Here is a 26,618-nt window from a genome sequence, read left to right on the forward strand (position 1 = left end):
CTTGTTTATGCCAGCAGCGAAGAAGCCTGGAGAGCAAGTGGTAATGGAATCACAAAAGGCATTTTCCACAGCTTGTTGAGGGTTTAATATTTTTCCTTGCAAGAAGTGGTCCAAAGCCTGGAGGAAGTGTCAGTTGGTGCACGGTCTGCTGAATACAGTGGGTGACAGAGAGTTTCCAAGTCCAGTTTTTGTAGTTTTGAACAGCATTGTTTGTGAGACATGTGGTCAAGCGTTGTCTTGCAAGAGGATTGGCCTGTCTCTATTGACAAATCTCAGCTGCTTAATCGCAAGCATCCTCATCATTTTGTCCAGTTGGTTGCAGTAGACATCCACTGTAATCAACCGACCAGGTTTCATGAAGCTGTAGTGCATAACATAAAACCAGCGCTGGACCACCAAACAGACACCATTAGCTTTTTTTGATGAATATTCAGTTTTGGACTGTGTTTCGGCATTTCCTCTTTATCCAGCCACTGTGCCAAACACTTGCAATTGTCAAAAAGAATCCATTTTTCATCACACGTAACAATATGGTGTCAAAATGGTTCCCCTTTACGTCGTGACAGCAAAGAAAGGCAAGCTCCGAGATAATACGTGCGGAACCCACGTATCCAGCTTCTTTACCTGGCGCATTTGTTTCAAATGGTCCAAAAATGTTGGAAAATAACGTCAAACCTTGCTGCTAATTCACGTGTAGGTTTACATGGATTCGCTTCCACTACAGCTTTCAGCTCATCATTATTATCCACCTTGGTCTCCGGTCGCCCACGCAGCTCATTTTCAAGATTAAAATCACCAGAAGGGAACTTCTCAAACCATAGACTCCCGTGCGTTCATTAGCCACATCCTTCCCAAACACTTCGTTGGTATTTCGAGTTGTCCGTGCTGCACTGGTTCCACGATGTAACTCAGATTCGAAAATTACACGAAATTTTGACTAATTTGAAAGATAACCACAAGCTAAAACGTGTGTTTGCAAGACTGAGGATGTACCTTCACATTAAAAATAAAATGTCACAGTGAAACGTCAGAGATATCAACCGTCAACGTTAGTACTTAAGGAAATCGGACATTTCATACTTAATAACCTAATACACCTGTGCAATTATCCAAGAATCTAGGATCATGGTCAATATTCGTTTTGTCACTTGACCTTTTCTGTATTGCAAAGGACCTATGCTTTGAAACTTTCACGGAAAGTTGAGTGGAGTTGAAATACCTACAAAATTACTTTCTAATCTTCTGAGTTCACTTCTTCAATTTGACACACGCATGAGAGGGGACCCCCGCCGCCCGGCCTAGGGGAGACTCCAGGGACCAGGCGCGGCGCCAGGCAGGAACTCGGCCGCGGTAGGAGCGGCGCTCGGCCGGCAGAGGGCGCCGGTCTCCCAGCGCTCGGAAGGAGGCGGGGCCGGCGCCGGCGCGGGGCGGAGGGGGCGGGTCTAAGTCAAGATGGCGGCGGCGGCTGCGGCTGGAGGCAGCGCCCGGTGCCCCGCGCGGAGCGAGGTCCTGGCGTGGGGCCGCGCGACGGGGCCGCGTCCTGCCCCTCAGGCCCGGGGCGCGTCGACTCCCGCGCTCCGCCAGCTCCCGGTGAGCGGGCCCCGGCGCCGGCAGCTCCGGCCTCCGCGCGCCTGCTCGGCCGAGGGCGCCCAGGACTCCCGCCGCGGGGTCGGCTTCTCGGCCGGGCGAGGGCGCCGCAGGCCCGGCGGGTCGGGACCGGTCCCCGCCGCCCGGCCTCCTCTCTCGGCCGCCCAGGGGCGCGTCGGGGCGGCGGGAGCTCGGCCGGGCGGGGGAAGCTCGTGCGGTTTGGAGGAAGAGTGGGCTGCGGGGCCGGCCCGGGGCTGTCCCGTGCGGGGCCGGGCGACGCGGGGCCGGGCGACGCGGGGCCGGGCTGGGGTCCCCGCAGGGGCGGGCCTGGGCTCGGCCTGGGGCGGAGTCGGGGGCCGACTGGGGAGCGCGGAAGGGGCCAGGGAGGGTGACAGCGCGGGACAGGTGCGTGAAGAGCAAATAAGTTCGCCTTTCTAACCAGACCACTTGCAAGGGGACAGGGTGGGTCGCGGTGGAGACGGCAAAGATCCGAACCCTGTGCCTTCCGCCGTGTGTTGTTGGTGCTTTCACGTGTGAGGTCGGTGAGCCACTTCTTTTTGGCTCAGGGGGGAGTTGAGAAGCTGTAGTTGAGAAATCGGCCCTAATGGAGAAGAGATGGAGTTCTTCCAATAAACTGGATCAGAATAGTCATGTATTGGATGGGAATAAGTGATATTTATGAAAAGTATTTGCTCAAAATGTGTCACTTTTCTTTCCATGATAGTTGCATACTTCGGTGGCTCTTCAAGAGAGGAGTTAACCTTAGAGAGTAGTGGTATGGGTGATTCTAACCTTTGGGATTAGTGTATTCACCTGCATCAGATTTGCTTCCCTAATTATATCCTCACTATGTTGCAGTTTACATTGCTTGTGTGCACCTGGTGAGGCAGTGATGGGAGGCGGAACATGGCAGTGTGCAAAGAGCAACAGGCCTGGGAGTTTAAAATGCTACGGAGATTCATTCATTCGTTCAACTTACTTGATCAACAGCTGCCCAGGCTGGGTCACATCATGGTCCTATGGATAACTGAAGAGTTGATGGTATTATTTAATTTTCAGTAGCTTTTTGAAAATGTTTTGATGTACCCTTTCTTAAAGGTGTTTATTGGATGAACCAACTTGTACTTGCCTGGGCTCCGGAGCAGACCAATTTTAGAATCTTATTTAGACATGAGTAAAAATTACAGAACTAATAACCGCAAGTTACTGGAGGGAGAGATCTTGCATCTGATTTTCTCATTCTGTTAAAACATAGTGGAGGTTTATTTATTTTAATATTTATAGTACCTAGTTGCTTTGCCTTGCTTTAAGCACGCGTGTTAATGGAAATCAAGTTTTTTATATAGGTATCGATGTATATATATAAAATAGACTAGGAAGTGATTGCTCACAGTATCAAAATACTCTTTCCTTTTACAAAAGGCTTGCCATATGTTAATCTACTCCCCCAGAGAAAATATAACAGAAGCAGTCTCTAGTTTTGTAACTAACTCTCTAGTTTTGTAACTAACTGTGTGAGATTTTGGAACTGATGGACCTTTCTGTGCTTCAGTTTCCTCATCTGTACTAGTAGGAAAACGTTTGCACTCCAGCAACAGAGTTGGCTGCTGTGAGCCTAGAGGGAGTTAATTGTTATGAAATCGCTTTCAACAGATGAAAGGGTTATGTTTCTGTGAGGCAGTAACATCTGCACATCTCTCAGGGTGCTTACGCTTTCTACCTTGTATTGTTATTTTATCTCCTCTTGAGAGCAAGGTTGGCCCTTCTCTGATTTTTATCTTTATGTTTAAGGCATGGAGTAGGAGTGTGTGTGTGTGTGTGTGTGTGTGTGTGTGTGTGTGTGTATGTTGGATATTGACACTGCACATTTTTGTTGTATAAACAGGATTCAAATCAGAAAAATGTATTCACGTTACACTTTATCAGAATACACCTGTTAATCTGCCATGACACATCGATAGCTGTGATTCTCTCCATGGCCTCTAGAGGAATATAGATTTTAACTGGATATCTTGGTGAATTTAAAAAAATACAGTCACACTTAAGTGTTTGGCCTGTCTTTTTAATTTTTTAAAAAAGCACGAAATGTTGGAAATTAACTTTTTAAAAATTTAATTCAGTAAAAGTTTGTCCCAAGGCTAAGCAAGTTTACGTTATTCAAATTGTTTAAAACATTTTTTAGAAATTTTGTGAAATGGTGAGATTTTCTTGTCATTGCTATCTGCCGTAGAAAGCAAAAGGCCTTTCGACAGACCAGGGGTTGATGCAGGTGAATGGTAGGCAGGCTATTTGTTACTCAAGCTTTTTGTGTGTTTGTTTTTGTTATTCAGTTTAAATTGTATTCTGTGATCTATCTTAGTTGTAATTTCGAATTTTTATTGATGTCTGAGGATGATAGAGCTTGAGCATATTTAGTTATTTCTATCTGTTCTTTTACTTCAAATATTGGATTTTACTAGAATATGGCATAAAGCAAGAAGTAAAGGTTGATTAGAATTTATAATGTACAGCCTTAAAGATTCATGTATTTTCGTTCACTAACTTGTTCAAACAGTGTGAAGTACCTTTTATGTTCAGGGCGCGTTACTCAGTGCTGAACAGGTACAAAGCATAGTTCAGCAGACCAATTATATGCACAAATAACTAACTCCATAGATTGTCTCATATTTTGTCCTTTTCACGTTTGATGATGCAGAAAGTACATTTAGATGGTTAAGGAAACGTTTCTTTTTCTATCAGGACTTCTTAGGAGTTTGGAAAACCTTGGAAGGCCAGGTGTGGTGGCTGAGGCCTTTAATCCTAGCACCGTGGGAGGCCGAGGTGGGAGAATCCTTTGAGCTCGGGAGTTCCAGACCAGCTTGCCCAAGAGTGAGATCCTGTCTCTACTGAAAAATAGAAAGAAATTAGCTGGACAACTAAAAATATATAGAAAAAATTAGCCGGGCATGGTGGCATAAGCCTGTAGCCCCAGCTACTCGGGAGGCCGAAGTAGAAGGATTGCTTGAGCCCAGGAGTTTGAGGTTGCTGTGGGCTAGGCTGATGCCATGGCACTCTAGCCAGAGGGACAGAGTCAGACTGTCTCAAAAAAAAAAGAAAAGAAAACCTAGGAAAAGCTTCTGTAATGTAGCAGTAACTATATGTGGAGCATCTGTTTTTTATTTCGGTATTCTTGTGGTGGTATTTTTCCTTGAACAGTTATACTGTGCTACCATTTTTTCCTACCACAGGAGCTTAAGTGGTCAAGATATTACTTGGATAGTCTTCAGATATAATCCATTTTTTTTTCTCTTTACATTTGAACGTCTGAGAATGTTCCTGTGGATTCTTCAATTTGCTTCTTCTATGTGTGGTGCCGTTACTTTTATTTTGCAGTGATCTCAGTTGGTTAAAAGAAAATGCTAGTAATTTATAGAATGTAGGGTCATTTAGATGATCTAGTCTTACATGTTTTTAACTTTGAATGAATTTGAGGGTCACAGAAGTGATCTGCCTAAGTTGTTGCCATTGGACAGCAGCAGAATCCAAGTGTTCTCCCATCCAGTGTAGTGTTCATTCCATCACACCGTGTCATGCCGGGGTGATTCAGTGTGATAGCTGACACTTACTTAAAACAAAAATTGTAGTGAATGGGGAATGAGAGATCACTTTGGATATTCAGCTTAGGTATTGAATTTAAGATACTTCTTAACGTTAAATTTCTGCAATGAAAATATAGTTTGAAAATATTGGTATTGATCTATGTCACTGATACGGTAATCACTGGGAATTATTTAGTTTGCTCAATTTTAAGTCTGCTTTGATGAATATCTTCTTAACAAAAATGTCTTTGAGGTTATCTGGACCTAGCGATGCTTCATGGAATTTAAGTATTACAGTGATGGGAGTTTATGATGCCAGTGGTTAGGTACCTCGAGACCAAAACAAATAGGTTAAATTATTTTATAAATTAGCAGTTTCTTGTTTCACCTACTCTCAGACTTGTGGAATTTTTTTTAAAGTATGGGATGCTTCAATTGTTACATAAAAGCTTAGATAAATAGCACGGATACAAACTGTATACTTAATGTTATATTGAAAATCTCATTTGTGATATCAGTTTTCTATAGGTACCCATGCCATATAATTTATTTTAAAGAAAAAAGCATATTCTCTTTAAACTGACAATCTTCACATAAATACTGAAGCATGACATATTTCTTTATTCTCTTTGGGCTATTAAATATTATGCTTATTTTGTGTTACATTAAGAAGCGTTGTTTTTGCTCATACTGTACTCCTTTCTGGAATCCTCTTTTCTGCCTTACCCTTCCAAACTCTACTACATCTAAATACTCCCTATTTTGAAGCTGACTTGGATATTCTTGTCCAAGAGGAAATGTGCTAGAATAGCTCTGAAAGTTTTCAAAGGAGCAGCAACAAAAAAGCCCAGGGAGGGGAAACTTGGCCTACGGGATATAAAAATCTCATAATGCTGTCATGATTTGAAAAGTGTGGCGTTGGCACAAGAAAAGACAACTTATTAATGGTGAGCGTAGTGTCGTGTATAAGTGGGAATATACTTGATAATAAAGATGTGCTTTTTTTCCTTATTTACTGTTTCAGGCCCACAGAAATATGCAAAGAGTGATTTAACAAATGTTCATCTACCACTATTGGTGATATAGAAAACATAATATTTTATCATACTTCAGTTTTGGTGTCGTTTGTTTGTTTGTTTTTTGAGACAGGGTGTCACCCTGTTGCCCAGGCTGCGGTGTAGTGGTGCTATCGCATACCTCACTGCAACCTCCAACTCCTGCCTCAGCCTCCCAAGTAGCTGGGATTACAGCTGCGCGCCACCAGGCCCTGCTAATTTTCAATTTTTTTTTCTGGAGACGGGGTCTCACCACGTTCACTCAGGCTGGTCTCCAGCTCCTGGCCTCAGTGCATCCTCCAGCCTCGGTCTCCCAGAGTGCAGGAATGACAGCAGTTTTTATTTTAAGAAATAAAGTGTCACAGATTGTACCTCTTCTTCATCTTTCTCCTTCCTTCCTTAGGTGTAACTAGTATCCTAAAGTGGATGTATATCTCACATGTGTTTATGCTTTTATTATATATGTGTATTGTAAATTAGTAGTATTGTTTTCTGTGTTGCTTACATGTGAATATCATTTTGTAAATTCTCTGCTTTTTTGAGGTTTATCTGTTTTGAAACAGTGAGCTCTAGTTAATTCACTGTAACTGCCATATAGTATTTTAGCATATGACTATACCACAATTTATCCATTTTATTTACAGGCATTTAGGTTTTTCTCAGATTTTCCTATCGCAGTGCTGCAGTAAATACCTTTTGTAAGAAAGCATGTGAGTTTCTCTAGGCTGTATACCTGTGAGTGAAATTGTTGGGTTGTAATAGGATGGCATTTCAGTCTGGGCAGGAAGACAGTCATATTCCTTACGTGTTTTGTTGGGATAATTGACTATCGATTAGGAAAGAAAATACAGCTAGATCCCTTTTTAGAAAAAAAAATCAGGCGATTAAGGAGCTAAATATAAAAAAATTAAAACTTTAAAAAGTATAAGGAATATGTAGAAGAATATTTTTGTAATTTGGGAGTGGAGAAGGTCTTTGAAAAGATGAAAGTAGTTGTGGATTCTGGGACAAATATGTATAACAAAGGCAGAAAAGGGATGAATATTCAGAATATACACAGCAGGAGAGAGAGAGATTTGAGCGATCTCTCAAAGCCCCGGGTGCTCTCCCCTACCTGTTCTAGGGCTCACCTCCTCTGTCCCTCTCTGCCTCTCTCCTTCAGCCTCCTTGACTTGGCCGTTTGCTTTTGCCTCCAGACTCTGTAGTGCCTCCTCCTGGAATGTTCTTGTCTGTCCTAGGAAAGAAGAGGCGGATCTGTTTTGAAACATGTAACTCTTCCCTTCTTATCTCTCAAGCTTCAGCACAAAAGTCACCTTAGAATATAATTTGTTACCGAAAGGGGGACAATTTTTAGAATGAAATGGAGCATAATTAATAATTGCACTGGGACAAGGGTATAAATGGGGACTGTTTCAGGAAATCACAACGTATGGTCATCCTAGCTGTGATTTCTCTAATCGCCTGACCCCCTCATTCCTGTTGCCTCTTGGCCAGTCCTGTTGACCTATTACCTTGTTTTATTTATAACACTTTATCGTATTATTTCATGATTATTTACAGTCTGTGTCTCTTCACAGTAAGCATATTTTGGTCACCCTTCTATGTCAGTGTTTAGAACAGTGTTGGTACATAGTAGTGTACTACTTAATATTTGTTGACTATATAACATTTCTACTGTTGGTTTTAAAACCCTACTGTGGGCCGGGCGCGGTGGCTCACGCCTGTAATCCTAGCACTCTGGGAGGCCGAGGCGGGTGGATTGCTTGAGCTCAGGAGTTCGAGACCAGCCTGAGCAAGAGCGAGACCCCGTCTCTACTAAAAATAGAAAGAAATTATCTGGCCAACTAAAATATATATATAGAAAAAATTAGCCGGGCATGGTGGCACATGCCTGTAGTCCCAGCTACTCGGGAGGCTGAGGCAGGAGGATCGCTTGAACCCAGGAGTTTGAGGTTGCTGTGAGCTAGGCTGACGCCACGGCACTCACTCTAGCCCGGGCAACAAAGCGAGACCCTGTCGCAAAAAAAAAAACAAAAAAAAACCCAAAAAAAACCCTACTGTGAATATATGACAGAGACACAGGAAAAATTGAATAATAATGGTATACACGAATTATACTTTATAAAAATAAAATTTTCTCATTTATGTGGACTTTCTCATTAGCTAAACTTTAAAAAAAAACCATAATTTTCTTAAGTTTATGTGTTGCATATTTACAACAATTCCTTAAGAAACATTCTTAATCTTTTATCATTGGGTATCTCTGTGTTGAATGACGAGACGAACTCCTAGTGGTGGAATTGCTGTGGTAGAGGGTGTGCATGGTTTTAAGGCTTAGGTGTATATGGCCATTCTTCAGAAAACAATTTGTACCAGTTTACATACAAACTGGTAGTGTGTAAAAGAATGCCTCTTTCTCCAAACCCTCATCAACACTAGGCATTATTATTTTCTAATACTTTGCCAGTTTGCAAAAAGTGATTTTGTTTTGCTTTTTTGTGATTATTGATGAAATTGGCTTACTTCATTTCTTTGATTTCCTTTGTTAATCCCATGTCCTGTCTTGCCTTATTTTTCTCTTGGGATCATTCATTCGGTTATTGATTAGTAAGATATGTATTTATATTGAATAGATCAAAATTTTGCCATTTGCAAGAAATATGTATATACTGGATAGACCAAAATTTTGCCATTGCACTGTTCTAGTTTGTGGTTTGCCTTTTTCCAATTTTAAATTTTAACTTATTATGGGAACATAATAGTTGTATATATTTATAGGGTGCATGTGATGTTTTGATACAGGCATATAATGTGTATTAATCACATCAGGGTAATTGTTGTATCCATCACCTCAAGCATTTCTTTGTAGTCACTTTGTTGTGCTATCAAGTATGGTTCATCCCGTCTAGCTATCCAGCTATATTGGTGCACCCTTTAAGCATCCCCACTTTATTGCCCCCCTCCCGCCACCCTTTCTACCCTCTGGTAACCAGCATTTTCTTTTCTGTCTCCATTAAATCAATTGTTTTACTGTTTATCTCCCACATATGTATGAGGACATGTGAGATTTGTCTTTCTGTGCTTGGCTTATTTTACTTAACATAGTGCTCTCCACTTCCACCCATGTTGTTACAAATGGCAGGATTTCATTCTTTTTTATGGCTGTATAATATTCCGTTGCGTATATGTACCACAATTTCTTTACATAGTCATCTTTTGATGGACAGTGGTTGGCCTTTTTAAGGTGTCTTTGCTGTAAAGAAAAATAAAAAATATATTTTATAAATGAAAGATACCAATCTTACTTGTGTTTTTGAGGTCGTGTTTAGGATGTCTTTCTCTTCCTAATTTACATATGTATGTCAGGATGTTTGAAAGTACTGCAAATATTACCTGATCTTTTAAAGGACTACAGACTGGAAATCCCTTTGAGAATATGAGTGTCCTTGATTTCCTTGCTTTATCATAAGAGTCAAGGAAGAAATTAAAAGGGAAAAAAGAAAATAAAAGCAAATGGTAATTTCTGCAATTACTGGAGAGCTTTCCAGGGGGAAGATTTAGGACAGAAACCAAATACTGATGCAGTGACTCTCTGATACTATATTTCAGCAAAAAGATATTAATTTACCTCTAAGATAAAGTGCTGCTAATTAAACCATAAAATGTCATTGATTGTAGGATGCATATTGACTTTAGAGTCGTTAAGAGTTGAATACAATATTTCCTCTGCGCAAATGCTTACCTTATAAATACTCTTGAATTCTTTTTATGATTGATTTTTTTGTAGTGATGGGGTCTTGCTGTGTTGCCCAGTCTCATCTGAGATCTCCTGGGCTTAAGTGAGCCTCTTGCCTAGGCCTCCCTCCGTGCTGGGATTCAGGCATGAGCGGCTGTGCTGGGCCTACAATTGACTTTTTCACAACTCTGAAATTTAGAACCATGTGTCTTTGTTTTTATGATGTATTTGTTTATTAGGTATTTATAGAATGACATTTACTAAACAGCTGCCATGTGCCAGGTCCTATGGTAAGATTTTAGATACATATTTTTACTTTACGTAGGTAATTATATTATTTTTCATATATTAAAAAACCTTTTTATTTTTTTTGAGACAGAGTCTCACTCTGTTGACCAGACTAGAGTGCCGTGGCGTCAGCCTAGCTCACAGCAACCTCAAACTCCTGGGCTCAAGCAATCCTACTGCCTCAGCCTCCCAAGTAGCTGGGACTACAGGCATGCGCCACCATGCCCGGCTAATTTTTTCTACATATATGTTTAGTTGGCCAGATAATTTCTTTCTATTTTTAGTAGAGACGGGGTCTCACTCTTGCTCAGGCTGGTCTCGAACTCCTGACCTTGAGTGATCCACCCACCTCGGCCTCCCAGAGTGCTAGGATTACAGGCGTGAGCCACCGTGCCCGGCCTTCTTTTTTAAATATAAAGGAAATGACTCATTAATGTGTTTCGAACCTCAGGAACTTCCATTATATTAAGTAAATACATGAGATAAAGCTGTTATTGATAATTGTGGTTTTATTTATGTAGCTATGGTTATAATTTATTGGAAGTACACCTGGTGGTTTAGTTCTTATCAATTCTATGTTTTCTCATCCTGTTTAGGTGGTTTCTCGGAAACATGATTGTTGGACTTGATCTCACAGCCTGGTGAGGACTTCTCTACTGCGAATGTCAAGTTCAGGTTATCCTCCCACCTCTGTCTAGTATACCTATCCCAACACCCACCACCAGCAGGTAAGGTGTGCAAATGTGGATGTATTTTTCTTTACTTTTCCTATTTAATTCATTTGTTGGTGAGAAACCAAATATACTTTTTTTTTTTTTTTTTAATGACAAGAACCATTCTCAAAGATGGGGAACCCAAATTTGGGAATTAATTATCCCTGTCTTTTTACTATGGTTTTATGCTAGATTTCAGGGATTGAACATGTCTTTGCTTTTGCTTGTAGGAGTTGTTGATAGAAAAGTGTCAGTTGCCTAGAGTTTCTGGGTTAAGACCTATGTTTATAATCCAAGTTCCAGTTGAGTTTTAAGCTGGCCAGATAACTTGGTCTCTCTTGAGTCGTGGCCAGGATAAAAGCTTCTACCTTCTTGAGATTTGCAGGTATGAGGATTCGTATTGTATGATGAGTTTGTATGATTGGTTTGCCTTGTGAAAAATAAAATGAGGTGAAATGGTTAGCTGAGAGTGGAGCAGAGATAGGGCTGTAAGAAGTTTTAAGAAAATAGGAAAGAAAGGAATGAAAAGTGGTCATCTCCAAGAATAAGCAAGCAGATTTCTGAGCAAAATATAGTTGAGTACTCCTGGATACTACGGACGATTCCTTTCAAGTGTGGTTGTGGTTACAGAGTGAGAATGGACGTCCTTAACACTGGTCCTGCGTAGGGCAACATTTTCTCTTTCACTAGTAAGTATAATGTTAGTTGCATGTTTTTGTCGATATCCTTTTTTGGTTGAAGAAGTTGCTTTCTCTTCCTAGTTTGAGAATTTTTATTATGATCGAGTGTTGAATTTTTCTTGTGGATCCTCCCTACACCAATATTCTTCGTCTGATTACTAATTTTCTAGATCATTGTTGCTGCTGCTTTTTTTTTTTTAAAAATCAACTTTGTAGTTTAGTTTATATATACAATAAAATGTACTCATAATATGTATACATTGTAACAACTTTTGACAAACTTTATGTACCCGTAAAACCATCACCAAAATGAAGATAAAGAACAATTATATCACCCCAGATAGATCATGGTACCCCATCTAGGTCAGTCTTCTTCCTCCACTTCCTACTAACCGCAGCTCCCAGGAAACTACTGATCTACTTTCTGTCATAATAGATTGTACTTGTTTGAGTTTCAGATGACTCTTTTGTCTATGGCCTCTTTTGCTTCCCATAATATTTTTGAGATTTATCTATGCCTGGCATAGATAAATAAGTAGTTCATTCCTTTCTGTTGCTGGGTATGGATATACCACAATTTGTTTATCTAGTCATCTATTTCAGTTTTGGTTATTATAAATAAAGTTATTCCAAGAACATATATGTTGTATCTAGATTATTGAAAGAAGTATTGCCTTATTTTTGTAACAGTGTCCTTTGGAGAGTATGTGTGTTTACTTTTTCTCAAGTTCAATTTATTATTGTTGTATTTTGTGCTTTTTGTGTCATTACTAAGAACTTTTTGCTAAACTCAAGGTCACTAAGATTTTCAGCTATGTTTTCTCCTCTAAGTTTTATAATTTTAGGTTTTACGTGTAGGTCTATGATCCGTTTTGAATTAAATTTTGTATGTGGTGTGAGCTAAGAGTTGAGGTTCAGTCTTTTGCCATTAAGAATGGTGTTAGTTTGGGAAATATTTCCTCCACCTGTATTTTCTTAAAGGTTTGTAGGATTGGTATTTTTTCTTCCTTAGATCCTTGATAGAATTTAGCAATGATGCCTTTGGGCCTAGAATTTTTTTGTGTGGAGAGAATTTAAAATATGAACTCAATTTTTTTTTTTTTTGACATAATGTCTTTCTTTGTTGTCCAGGGTGGAGTGCAGTGGCATCATCATAGCTCACTGTAACCTGGAACTTTTCGGCTCAAGTGATCCTCAGCCGCCTGAGTAGCTGGGACTATAGGCACATGCCACCATAACTGGCTAATTTTTTTATTTTTTTGTATAGATGGGGTCTCACCGTGTTGCCTACGCTGGTCTCAAACTCCTGCTCTCAAGCAATCCTCCCACCTTGGCCTCCCAAAGTGCTGGGGTTACAGGCATGCGCCATAGCGCCTGCCTTTCAGTTTCTTTAATATTTATATTCGGATGCTCTATTTTTTCTTGAGTCAGTTTGGGTCGGTTTTATTGTGTAAGGTATCATATTTATTGATGTAAATTGTCACAGTATTCTCTTATCATTTTCACGTCTTTGAGATGTGTTGTGAGGTTGTTCCTCATGTTGATAATAAGTGTTTTATTCCTTTTTAATCAATCTACCTAGAGGTTTATCAATATAGTAGATTCTTTTTTTGAAGAACTAGCTTTGGTTTCAGTGATTTTAACTTTTTTTTGTATTTCACTGATTTCTGCTCTTCATTATTTTCTTTCTTCTATAATTGCCTATATATATATATATATATATATATATATATATACCATTTCTTACGTCCTTTGTTCCTTTAAATATGTTCAAGTTTCCTTCTGGTATCCTTGTATTTTCACCTGAAGAATTTTATTTCTGTTAGTACAGGACTCTTGGCAATGAATTCTCTCAGCTTTTGTTTGCCTGGAAAAGTTTTTATTTCAACTTTATTTTTGAAGACTATTTTCAGTCGATATAAATTCTAAATTGATAGTTTTTTTTAGCACTTTAAAAGATATCATTTCATTGTATTCTGGATTGTATGGTTTCTGACTAGAAGCTTGTGGTCATTGTTATCTTTATTCATTTATATATGAAGTGTATTTTCTCCTCTCTTGTCATTTTTAAGATTTTTTTCTTTGTCATGGCTTTTTTCAAAATTTGATTATTATGTGCCTTTGTTGTGCTTTTTGAGTGAATATGTTATTGTGTTTGGCATTCACCGAGCTTCTTGATTCTGTGGATTCATAATTTTCATAAAATTTGGGCAGTTTGGGGCCATCATTTCTTTAAATATTTTTTTCTGTCTCCTCTCCCCCTAGTTTCCAGTTACTCATGTTTCATCTTATCCCAGAGGTCAGTGGTCCTCTATTCTTTTTTTCTTTCCTGTGTTGTTTTTTTTTTTTTTTCCAAAATCCCTTAGCTTCATTTTGCTATGGTTTCATGGTCAATGATCTTTTCTTTTATAGTTTCCAACCTTCTGTTAATTTCATCCAGTGATACTTTTATAGCAAATGTTAGATTTTTTCATTCTTGATTGGAATATGAACATTGAAGTTTACACTTTTTTAATGCGGACTTTCATTGTATTCCTATGGAGTTGGATTCCCCTGGTAGGCAGTTAAGTTACTTTTGAGGCTTCTTTTGAGTTTTCCCTTTTCTGGACATTTCGTATAAATGGAATCGTACACTTTCATTTAGCATGCTATTTTGGAAGTGTATCCATGTTGTAGCATGAAGTTCACTGGGTTTTATTGCTAGTTGTATTCCATTGTATGGAAATGCTACATTTTTTAATCTATTCACCAATCCACAGACATGGGATTTTCAGTTTTTGGCTATAAGGTACCATAACGTACAAGTCTTTCTGGCAAGCACATATTTTCATTTCTCTTGAGTATATGTCTACCAAAGGACTTGCAGGATTGTACGGTAAGTTTAAATTTCACTATTTTGGAAAGTTATCACACCGTTTTCCAAAGCGGCTGCACCATTTTATGTTCCCACCAGCAACGTATCTGTTTCTCAGCATCCTCGTCAACACTTATTTTATTTCTTTTTTATTATAAGCATTTGTGAATGTGCAACAGTATCTTTAAGATTCTAATTTATATTTTCCTAATGACTAAGGATACTGAGTATCTTTCCATGTGCTCATTAGCCATTCCTATATATTCTTGGTGAAATCTCTATTCTTTTAATGGGATTGTTTGTCTTCATATTGGGTTGTAAGTGTTCTTTATATATTATGGGTATAAAATCTTTTATTAGATACATGATTGTAACTACTTTTTTCCAGTCTGTGGCTTGTATTTTCACTTTCTTAATATTGTCTTTGGAAGTGTTAACATTTTTAATTTTAGTGAAGCTCAAATCATTTTTCTTCACCTCCCTGCTTTTGATGTCATATCAAAGAACGAGCTATCTAATGTAAGGTCACACATTTTGTTCTAGAAGTTTTATAGTTTTAGCTTCTATACTCAGACAATCCATTATGAGAAATCTTTGTTTCTGGTGTCAGGTAAGGGTTTAAATTCTTAGGTTTGCCTGGGGATCTCCAGTTGTGCCAGCACTACTTGTTATAAAGACTGTCCTTGCTCACTGAATTGCCTTAGCACCTTGTCAAAAATACATTGAACTAAATGTAAGTGTTTATTTCTGGACTCTCAGTTCTGTGCCTTTGATCTATAATACCTCTTTTTATGCCAGGAGCATGCCATCTCAATTCCTGTAGATGTACAGTCAGTTTTGCATAGGATGGTATATGTCCTCCAATTCTGTTGTTTTTCAAAATTGTTTTGGCTGTTCTTAGTCCTTTGCATTTCCATATATATTTTAGGATCCGCTGTTAGGTCTACACAAAGCCTGTTGGGATTGTGCCGATAGGAGATTGTGTTTTATATGAGATTTTCATGGGGATTGTGTTGAATCTACGGGTCAATTTCAGGGAATCACTCTATTTACAATATTGAGTCTTCCTAGTCACAAACACAGTGTGTCTTCCCAGTTAGATCTTCAACTTCTGTCAGCAAAGACTTTAGTTTTCAGTGTAAAAGCCTTGTATTTCTTTTGTTAAATTTGTTCCTGAGGTTTTCTTTTTAATGCTATTATGAATTGAATTGTTTTCTTTGTTTCTTTCTTTTTTTTGGAGACAGAGTCTCACTCTGTTGCCCAGGCTAGAGTGCCCTGGCGTCAGCCTTGCTCACAGCAACCTCAAACTCCTGGGCTCAAGCAATCCTCCTGCCTCAGCTGGGAGTACAAGCATGTGCCACCATGCCCGGCTAATTTTTTCTATATATTTTTAGCTGTCCAGATAATTTCTTTCTATTTTTAGTAGAGACGGGGTCTCATTCTTGCCAGGCTGGTCTTGAACTCCTGACCTCAAGCGATCCACCCACCTCGGCCTCCCAGAGTGCTAGGATTACAGGCGTGAGCCACTGCGCCAAGGCTTTTTTTTTTTCTCATTTATATTTTTAGAGATAGGATATCGCTCTATTGCCCAGGCTGGAGTGCAGTAGTGCAGTCATAGCTTACCATGACCTCCAATTCCTGGACTTAAGTACTCCTCCTGCCTGAGCTTCCCAAGTAGCTGGGACTACAGACATGCACCACCATGCTAAGCTAATTTAACAACAAAAAGAATTTTTTAAGAGCTGGAGTCTCTCTATTTTGCCCAGGCTGGTCTCAAACTTCTGGACTCAAGTGATCCTCCCACAGCACTGGGATTACAGGTGTGAACCACCATGCCCTGCCTGAATTATTTTCTGAACTTTATCTTCAAATTGCTTATTATAAGCATAAAGAAATACAATTGATATTTATGTTTTGATCTTGTTTCCTATAACCTTGCTGAACTCATTTATTATTTCTAATATATTTTTGTGATTTTTTGAGTTTTCTATATTTAGGTCAAATTATCTAAGAATAAGATGATTTTATTTTTTCCTTTCTAATCCAGATGCCTTCTATTTCCTTTCTATTCCTACTTTCTTGAGAATTTTTATCACAAATAGGTGTTGGATTTTGTCAGATACCTTTTCTGAGTCTATTTGGATGATTACATGGTTTTTGTCCTTTATTCTGCTCCGAATTGGTATACTACATTGACATTTTCAAATGTGAAAGCAATTTCGCATTCCTGGGATAAACCACATTTGGTCAAGGTGTATAATCCTTTCTATATATTACTGGATTTAATTTGCTAATATTTCCTTGAGGATTTTTGTGTCTATATTCATGAGGGATATTAGCCTGTAGTTTTTTGGTTCTTGTGATTTTTTTTTTTTTTTTTTTTGCTTTTCATATCAAGTTAATACTAACTTCGGGATAAATGAGGAGTTTTCCCTCCTCTTCTAAATCATGGAAGAGTTTGTGAAAAATTGACATTATTTCTTCTTTAAATATCTAATAGAATTCATCAGCGAAGCTAGCTAGGCCTGACTTTATGAGAATTCAATTACTAAGTCAGTTTCTTTGATATAGGTTCATTCAGATTTTCTGTTTCTTCCTGGATTCATTTCAGTAATTTGACTCTAAGAATTTTTTTCCGTTTCATCTAAGTTATCTCCTTTGTTGACATAAATTCGGTCATGGCATTCCTTTGTAATTCTTTTAATTTCTGTTAGGTTGTTATTGGTGTCATTTATTTCTGCTCTAATCTTTAGTATTTCCTTCTTTCAGCTCGTGTTTGGTTTAGTTTGCTTTTTCTTCTTCTAGTTTCTTAAAGTAGAAGCTCAAGTTACTAATTTGAGACCTATCGTCTATCCTAGTACAGGTATTTAAAGCTCCAAATTTTCCCCTAAGCTTAGCTGCATCCCACAAATTTTGATATATGTGTTTTCATTTTCATTCATTTCAAAATATTTTCTAGTTTCCGTTGTGATTTCTTCTTTACCCATGGGGTATTTAAAAGCCTTTGAGAATTTCCCAGTCTTCTTTCCACTGTTGTTTTCCATTGCCGTTTAAAACTTCACTGTGGTTAAGAACATACTTTTTATCATCTGAATCCTTTTAAATTTATCAGTGGTTTTATGGCCTAGTATATGATCTATCCTAGAGAATGTTCCATTTTGCACTTGAGAAGAATGCATATTCTGCTGTCATTTGTGGAATGTTCTATTGAGAGTGAGAGATTAAAGTCTGTTATTGTTCAATTGTCTATCGTTCCTTTCAGTTCTGTCAATGTTTGCTTAATGTATTTTGGGGCTCTGTTTTAGTTGTGTATGCACTCACAATTGTTATATCTTTCTGACAAATTGACCCTTTATTCATATGATATTGCCCTGGTGACTCTAGTCCTATTTGTAGTTTTCAAGTCTATTTTGTCTGCTATTAATATAACTATTTCACATCTCTTACTGTGAATATTTGCTTTCAACTTCTTTAAATCTAAAGTGTGTCTCTTATAGAAAGCATATTGTAAGATTTTTTGGATTGGCTGGTGCCAGAGAAAGAAAGACGAGCACAGTTGAAAGGGATAAGTAAAGAGGCTTTATTGGGGTGCTCCTGGGTGAGGGTAACGGGTCCCAAGAGAGGGGGGCCCAGGCGAGATTCTCGAGTCCTAGAAGAGAGAGAGAGACCCAAGAAGTCGCATCGCCCAGAAGTCTGAGTGGGTTTATATATGTTTTTAGGGCAGGGGGTAGGGGTTTCTTTGGCAGGAAGATTTATGGTGGGGAGAGCAAGGAATTTTCCGTTGCACTTTTAGGGCCGGTATTGAGAAATAGGAGGGGCTGGTGGTATGTGTGGACTCTAGGAACCGAGACTCTTGTCAGGGCAACCATCCAGGTGTGGTCATCCTTTAACTTAGCTGGGCCTTGCAGGCATTGTCCTTGGCAGGTCTCGTGGGCTTCTTCTTTTTCCATTAGGGAGGGGAGGGGTGCCTGCCACCAGCCTTACACATATATTTGGATCTTGTTTGGTTTTCTTTTAGTCAAGTCTGACAATCTCTGCCTTTTGATTGGATTGTTCAGTTCTTTCACATTTTAATAGAATTATTGATGTAAGTAGATTGAAATCTGCCATTTTCCTATTTTGTTTGCTATATGTCTCTTATGCTATTTTCCTTTTTCTCTTTTACTGCCTTCTTTTTGTTAAATAAATATTTGTAGTCTATCAGTTTTATCTTTTTAACTATACATGTTTTAGTTATTTTTTAGTAATTCCTCTTGGAATTACAATTTACATTATAATTTATCACAATCTACTTCAAGTTAATACCAACTTAATTCATATAAAATACAGAAACTTTGCCCTAATGTAGCTCCATTTCCTTCTCCTTTCATACTATCCTTGTCATGTGTATCACATCTCTGTGTGTTATAAATCAACAGTACAGTGTCCTAATTATTGTTTTATGCAATCTCACATAAATCTTTAAAGAAGGGAAGAAAAGAATAAAATGTAAACCTATACAATCTTGTATGTTAATCTACTCCTTTACCATTCACAGTTCTCTTCATTTCTTTCTTTGTACTGATCTGAGTTGCCATCTGGGCTTGTTTTTTCTCAGCTGAAAAGACTTCCTTTAGTATTGCTTGTAAGGCAGGTCAGCAAGCAACAAATTCTTTCCGTCTGTTCATTGAGGAAGAGGCTTTGCTTTGCTTCTTAAAATTTCATGGGAAGAAAGAAAACTAATCTCCATAAAGGTCAGTTTTTTAGTTAGGAAGGAAATCGACCTTATCTATGTATTAATTTCATTTCTAACTATTTATATATAATACTTTCAAGGCAGTGATTGGTGATAGAGGGTAAAGATACAAGATTAATTGTTTAAATAAATATTTTGAAATAGATGTTTTGTGTAAAAGTGTGGAGGTGATTTGGTTATTTGACCAAAGCATGTGATGTTCAGGACCTTGGTAGGAGTAACAATCTCACTGGGTGACAACTTAACCAAATTTTAACCAAGTACAGCAACAGATACACTATAAATAATATAACAATATAATTGCACACTTTGTTATACAACCAGCAGGGCCAACTTTTAGCTCTGTTTGCTTTTGAGATCTTAAAGGCTAGAAAACCAAAAATGAAGGGAAGAGTGTTAACTCATATTAACCAATTGGAAAAATTAGAAAAGGTGGGAAAAATTTAAAAAGGATCATTAATAAAAATTAGAATATTAAACTGACAGTCTTGTTCATTTGAAGAGAAGTGTGTGTGTGTGTGTGTGTGTGTGTGTGTGTGGTGTAGGTTCAGGAATAATCACGTGAACTACGCGCTCCACTTTATGGGAATTATCCATATTACACATGCTGGATGGATTAATGGTTTATAAAAAAAAGTCTGGTAGCTTGACTTCCTAAAGTTCATTTTTGCTTGTGCTGTGATATGATAGCTCATCTTCAGTAAGTATCTGTGCCTTTGGACAAGGCCTCCAGGGGCTTGGCACATAATTCATAACAATAACAGAACTGACATGCTTAGTATTGATAGCCTTGGGACCCCGGCATATTTGGAGAGAAGGAGAAGTTATATCACCTGCAAAAAGGCTAATGAGATAGGCAGATTTCAGGGGAAAATGATCTTTTTGTGCTGCCCTTTGACCTTGTTCTACCAGTGGGACTCGTGTCTGAAGTGTAATGATTCCAGCACGCCCTTCCTGAGTGTGAGATTACAGGACATTCGGGGTGAGTTCTGCAGAAGTTGGAGCATTCGCCAGTAAACACCAACTTAATTGGATGCCTTAATTATGTCACCTTCACTCCCAGGACATAACCCCAGGGACAGTTTGAGGACTGGATTTCAGTTCAAAATCTGGGTCTGTTCTCCAGCTTTCAGTATGGTCTTTCAGACAGTTAGCCGTGGTCCTCTGCAACTTGGAGAATATTCGTATATTTGGCAGTTGGAAATGCAGTTCTGGGTCTCAGGAGAGAATTCGGGGGAGGAGGAAGCGATGTGAGAATACGTCTAAACCGGGTTGGCCTGTTTTCCAAGGCAGTTCTCTGGGAGACAGCCATCTTGAAGCAGGTGGCACTGCAAGGACGCTGCTGGCCCTCTGCTAGCAGGTGGATTACTCCCTCGGGTCTCCAGATGTTGCATCAGCACAGGACTGATTCAAAACGAACAGAGAATCTGTGACTGTTTCAAGGTTTCTGAAACCTTAGGATCTTAAACATAAAGCCATTCTCCAAGCTAGCAATGTGCTAGCTAGTAGAACCCAGGAACTAATTGGAGAAAGCGGGCATTTGGGATACATTAGAAATTCAATATCAGCTTTGTAAAGTGTTTAATAATTAGCCACAGCTTTTGTCTCTCTCCCTGCAGCTAGTGACATGAAAGTGATTAGGCTTCTAAAAAAGAGTTTAAGCTTACGAAATGTATTAAGTAACAAGGTTTTTAATCAACAGTTCATTGATTCCAGCAGGACAGTTGTGAGAGCAAAAAGCTCTGGATGCTGGTGGCATAAATCTGTAGGCCAGTTCACTGCTACTTAAAAAAATCAGAGCAAGAGATATGTTAGAGGAATTTAATCCCCCTCCCCCTGCCTTTAGTAGTAACTTTAAGACAAGGGGGAAAGTTACCATAATACTAAAAATATTATTCCGATGTAAAACCAGAAGCTTTGTACCTTTCGTTTATCCTCCTTTTCACATTTACATTTTAGATAAAAGCGGTTTATAATGTGTCACTTTTATTATCTGTACTCAATAAATATTTCATGAGATTTCCAATTTAAAATACCATGCCTAAGGCAGACGACTAAAATAATTGAGAATTGAGAAATATAAAAATTTGTAGGCCAGGCGCGGTGGCTCACGCCTGTAATCCTAGCACTCTGGGAGGCCGAGGTGGGTGGATCGCTCAAGATCAGGAGTTCGAGACCAGCCTGAGCAAGAGCGAGACCCCGTCTCTACTAAAAATAGAAAGAAATTATATGGACAACTAAAATATATATGTAGAAAAAATTAGCCGGGCATGGTGGCGCATGCCTGTAGTCCCAGCTACTCGGGAGGCTGAGGCAGGAGGATCGCTTGAGCCCAGGAGTTTGAGGTTGCTGTGAGCTAGGCTGATGCCACGGCACTCACTCTAGCCCTGGCAACAGAGTGAGACTCTGTCTCAAAAAAAAAACCAAAAAATTGTAACCATACTAAAAATGATAAACAATATAATACCTGAAACTTGGAGGAGTCTCGGTAACTACGAGGCTGATAGAACTGGATTGAGAACCACATCTCTCTGTTTTTTCACCTGAAACAGAAACCTCCTGCAAACAGACTAGAAGATTCTTCATTTCTAATTTTCTGCAAGCAACTCGGGAGTCCGGGGCTACACCAATCAGAAGACCAGGCGCCAACCCTCTCTCTTGGGACGGTGACTTTCTGAGGAAGCCGTGTCCCTGATCCCCATCACCGTGCCCATCGGGTCCCACCTCCTGCACCCACTCCCGGATGGCAGCTTGCAACAACTGGGTGGGAAACCGAGGAACGTGGGGCTGGACTGTGTTGCCTGAGCTGCGTTGACCACTGAAGTCGATCCTGCCACTGGCTATGGGGGTTCCAAAGCGAACAGAGAGGATGGGCACAAAATGATCAAAGTGGAATTTTCCAGGACCGAAGGGTTACAAGTCTAGAGAGACAGGAATTTTTACATTACGAAGGGCTACAGATTGCCAAGTAGGCTGAAATCTTCTCACATACCCTTGTATGTTTTTAAAGGAAAGGGAAACCAAAGAATTTTGTTTGTAATTAAGGTTCTTCCTGGGAATGGGAGTGTGAAGATCTTTCATTTTCCATCGTGTATATTTCTATATTATTTGGATTTTATTCTGACAATGACATTATAATCCAAAAATTAAAAATATTTCTATTTAAATATAACTAAAGGCCAGGCATGGTGGGTCACACCTATAATCCCAGTATTTTGAGAGGCTGAGGTGGGAGGATTGCTTGAGGTCAGGAGTTCAAGACCGGCCTTGGCAACATAGCAAGACCTCGTCTCTAGAAAAAATTAAAAAATTAGCCCCGCATGGTGGCACATGCCCGTGTTCCTAGCTAGCAACTCAGGAGGCTGAGGCAGGAGGACTGCTTGTTCCCAGGAGTTTGAGGCTGCAGTGAGCTATGATCTCTCTCACAACTGCACTCCAGCTTAGCCACAGAGCAAGACCCTGTCTCTAATACATATATATATGTATATATGTGTGTGTGTGTGTGTGTGTGTGTATATATATATATATAAAACCACATATATAACTAAAGATACACTTTAATCAAAAAATGACGGAGGCTGGGTGTGGTGGCTCATGCCTGTAATCCTAGCACCCTGGGAGGCCCAGGTGAGGGGACTGCTTGAGCTCAGGAGTTTGAGACCAGCCTGAGCAAGAGTGAGACCCCATCTCTGCTAAAAACAGAAAAAATTAGCCTGGCGTGGTGAGGCGTGCCTGTAGTCCCAGCTACTTGGGAGGCTGGGGCAGGAGGATTGGTTGAGTCCAGGAGTTTGAGGTTGATGTGAGCTAGGCTGATGCCACAGCACTCTACTGGGGTGACAGATTGAGACTCTGTCTCAAAAAAAAAAAAAAGAAAGAAAAAGAAGGAAACGTAGGGGCTAAGAATGAGGCAGCTAAGGTATAAAAGATGTGGCAAAGGAGGGCTTATTTGTTGTAAATGTGCAAAAATGAATGTAAATGTAAAAAATCATTCTTAAACCAGAAGATGTGAAATGTACTGATAATCTCAGATGATATAAACATTTTTTTTAGCATAATAGATACAGAAAGCAAGAAGAAACCATATAAATTGCTTAATTTTTCATGTTTTATACGGGAACTTAAAAATATTTATCATTGAATAACTCTAACAGGAAAATATAAATTAAACATAGATTGTTTTTAAATTTGTACCATTATATACAATATATATATTTCGAGAACACTCAGAAAGAAAGATCACAACAGAAAATCTGTATAGACGAACACATACCTTAAAGGAAATAACAAGGATATAGCATAAAACAAGGTTGTAGAGGTGAGACAAACCTGTCTAATAAGAAGCAATAAACTATTTTAAAGTTAACAGTTATTTTTTAGGCCTCATAGTTCTTGGCCTCTCAGAAATCGTGAGTGTTACTAACCACGCCCTTGTTAAGACGCCTTTCCCCCTGGACCTGCACAACACCACATTCTCCCGACAGCTCTCCATCTACTTCTCCTTCTCCTGGTTGACTTAACCTTAAGTACACAGACATTTAATACTGACAGCCCCCCTGGTTTGGTTTGACACCTGCTCTCAATTTGGTAAAGACAAAGGCATATGTACCCGCAGCTCCAGCCACCATCTGTATGAGAGCGACCCTCACATTTGTCATTGAAAAGCAGGCCTTTCTCCTGAGCTCCAGACCCACACAGACCTCTGCCCACTTGTCTTCCCTGAGAACGACTCGAAGTCACCCCCACACAACGTGTCTGACACTGAACTGAACTCCCAAACCCGCTCTTCCCTGAAGAAGACAACCACGTCTTCCCGGTCTCCATGAAGGCCGTCGCCAGCACGCAGGTGCTCCAGATAGAAACCCACGTCATCGTGAATGCTCCCTGACATACTTAGTGAGCCTCCCCGGACACATGGCCCCTGCCGCCCCCTTAGCCATCACCTCCCACGGGGTGTCCTGCTCTAACCTGCTTTCAGATCTTCTGACTTTCAGTCAGATACCACGCTCAGTGCTTCTCCATGCTGCAGCCAGAGCAATCTTTTGGCAACACAAATCAGATAAATGGCCACTTCAAGCTCTTTGGTGACTTTCCTAGTTCTTTTGGGACAAAGCCAAAATAACATGTCCTACAAAGTCCTCATTGTCTGTCCCCTGTCTACCTTTCCTATCACCCCCTCCCCCCCACCCTGCCCTGTCTACGCTAAAAGGGTCCCGTTCCCTCCTGCCACTGGGCCTTTGCATATGCTGTTTCCGCTGTCTGGAACGCACTTCTTTCATCTCTTCATTCAGTTAATTACCATTCAGGTTTCAAATTAAGTGTCATTTCTCAGAGAAAACTTCTCTGACTCCCAGGCTAGTGCAGGTCTCAGATATACACCCTCACATAGTACCTTGTACTTTCCCATGAAAACATTCCTTTCCATTTTAATTATATATGTGCTTGTATGTTGTTTGAATAATGTCCATCTTCTTCCTCTAGACTGCAAGCTACATGAGGCCAAGGATTATGTCTAGGAAAGTGCTAGACATACATTATAAATAAATTTTTGCTGAATGAATTTATTTATACATATCATACATTCCTATAACCATTCACTCATTTAGGAAATGCTATTCTGTTCCTTTGGAGAGTAGAGAAGGACCTTGGACTCAATGCGTTTCCAAACAAATCATCATCAGATTATGTTTCTAAAAGGCAATGTCTTTTTCACTCACAACTGTGTTTCTGCAAAACAAAAGGGATTTTATTGTAAGAGATTCTCTTCTCTCTGAAATTAGAGCAAATCAACAGGTGGAGTATCTACGGAGTCCTTCGGTCCGTCTGTCTAGGGCTAGTGAGCATCTGCCTCGTACTGCTTATTTCCACTCTACATTTGGGCCAGAGCCTGGATGCTTTGCTTTCCACACACACAGCACAAATCAACAGCTATGGTTGTTCAGACGGATGCATTTTTCCATTTCTATTGGAGACCAATGAAGAGTTCCCTATGGCCAGCTCTGAAACTTGATTTGCAAATGTGCCTTTGTGAAATGGGGGATACATCAGGAATTTGGTGCTGTCATCAGGTGCTTTAAATTCTGCATTTGGATATTGCTGTCATGAAAAATAAAGTTTGTACAACTGCATATGAAGGCCACGTTAGAGCCTGTCTCAGAACAAAAGCTGCGGACAGCATAAAAAAGCGTAGGAGAAACTGAAGGCCTGCCACATTGTGATGTTACAGTAGCTTGCTTTCCAGCTCAAACAAAAAAATCCACGATTGTCTTCAGGACCCATGGAGGTAATAGGGATGATCTCTGTTGTGGAAGAACACAATTTTATGGGATCCCTAAGGGAACTGAGGAATTTTTTGGTTAGAACAGAGGTGCACTCAGGCCAAGTGTCAACATAGAAAATACGGTAAAATATTTAGCCGCACTGAAATTGGAATAATTGAAACAAAAAACAGTTCTTTCAAAGCAATGAAAAATTTGCAATGTATATGAGGAAAACTGTTTAAGTATATACGTACAAGAATTACACTGGAAACCTATTAGAATGGCTAAAATTAAAAAGACCGACCACACCAAACGTTGGTAAGGACGGGGGATAGACTGGAGCTCTCAGCACTGCTGGGAATGTAAAGTGCTGCAGCCACTTTGGAACAGCCAGTTGGCAGTTTCTTAAAAGTTGAATAGACATTTATCATCCCACACTAGTTACTGATCCAAGAGAAAGAAAAGCATTTGTTCATACTAACACTTGAACGCAAATGTTCACAGCAGTTTCATTTGTGCTGGTCAAAAACTGGAACCAGCCCAAGTGTCCATCAGAAAGTGAATGAATAAACCAATGGTGGTATATCTGTACGATGGAGTACTACTCAGCAATAACAATGAGTGAACGAAAACCAAAACTGGATGAATCTCAAAATAATTATGTTGAGTAAAATAAGCTAGAACAAAGAGTGAGAGAGAGGAAACAGACTACATGACTTAATTTGATACAAAGTTCCAGAAAATGCAAACCAATTTATAGTGACAGAGAGTGGATGAGTGGTTGCCTGGTGACAGTGTGGGTGGGTGGGCAGGCAGAGGTGGGAGGAAGGATTACCAAGGGGTGTGAGGAAACTTAAAGAGGTGATGGATGTGTTAATTTTCTTGATGTTTATGGCTCTGTAGGTGTATACACTCACCAAAATGTATCAAATTTTTCACTTTAAATATAAGCAGTTTGTTGTATATCAATTATACCTCAATAAACCTACTTTTAAAATGTGTGAGCACAGAAAAAGAAAAAAAGAGAGGAAATATCAACAGTCAATTCTCATGAGAAGGAATATAATCTTGGGAAAAAATTTAAAAAACTCAAATAGTCTTTAACTAGCAAAATAGAAGATGCAAACCAAAATAA

General features: G+C 39.4%; 1 long non-coding RNA gene across 1 annotated transcript; it reads left to right on the plus strand.

Moving 5' to 3' along the window:
* Positions 1-1,464: 1,464 nt before the first annotated feature.
* Positions 1,465-22,389, plus strand: LOC123650661. The gene is made up of 3 exons (XR_006739455.1): positions 1,465-1,590; positions 10,841-10,972; positions 21,779-22,389. It is a non-coding gene; the product is annotated as an uncharacterized LOC123650661 (long non-coding RNA).
* Positions 22,390-26,618: the final 4,229 nt, after the last annotated feature.

Source organism: Lemur catta, chromosome 15 (assembly GCF_020740605.2).
Source record: "Lemur catta isolate mLemCat1 chromosome 15, mLemCat1.pri, whole genome shotgun sequence".
Lineage (NCBI taxonomy): Eukaryota > Metazoa > Chordata > Mammalia > Primates > Lemuridae > Lemur > Lemur catta.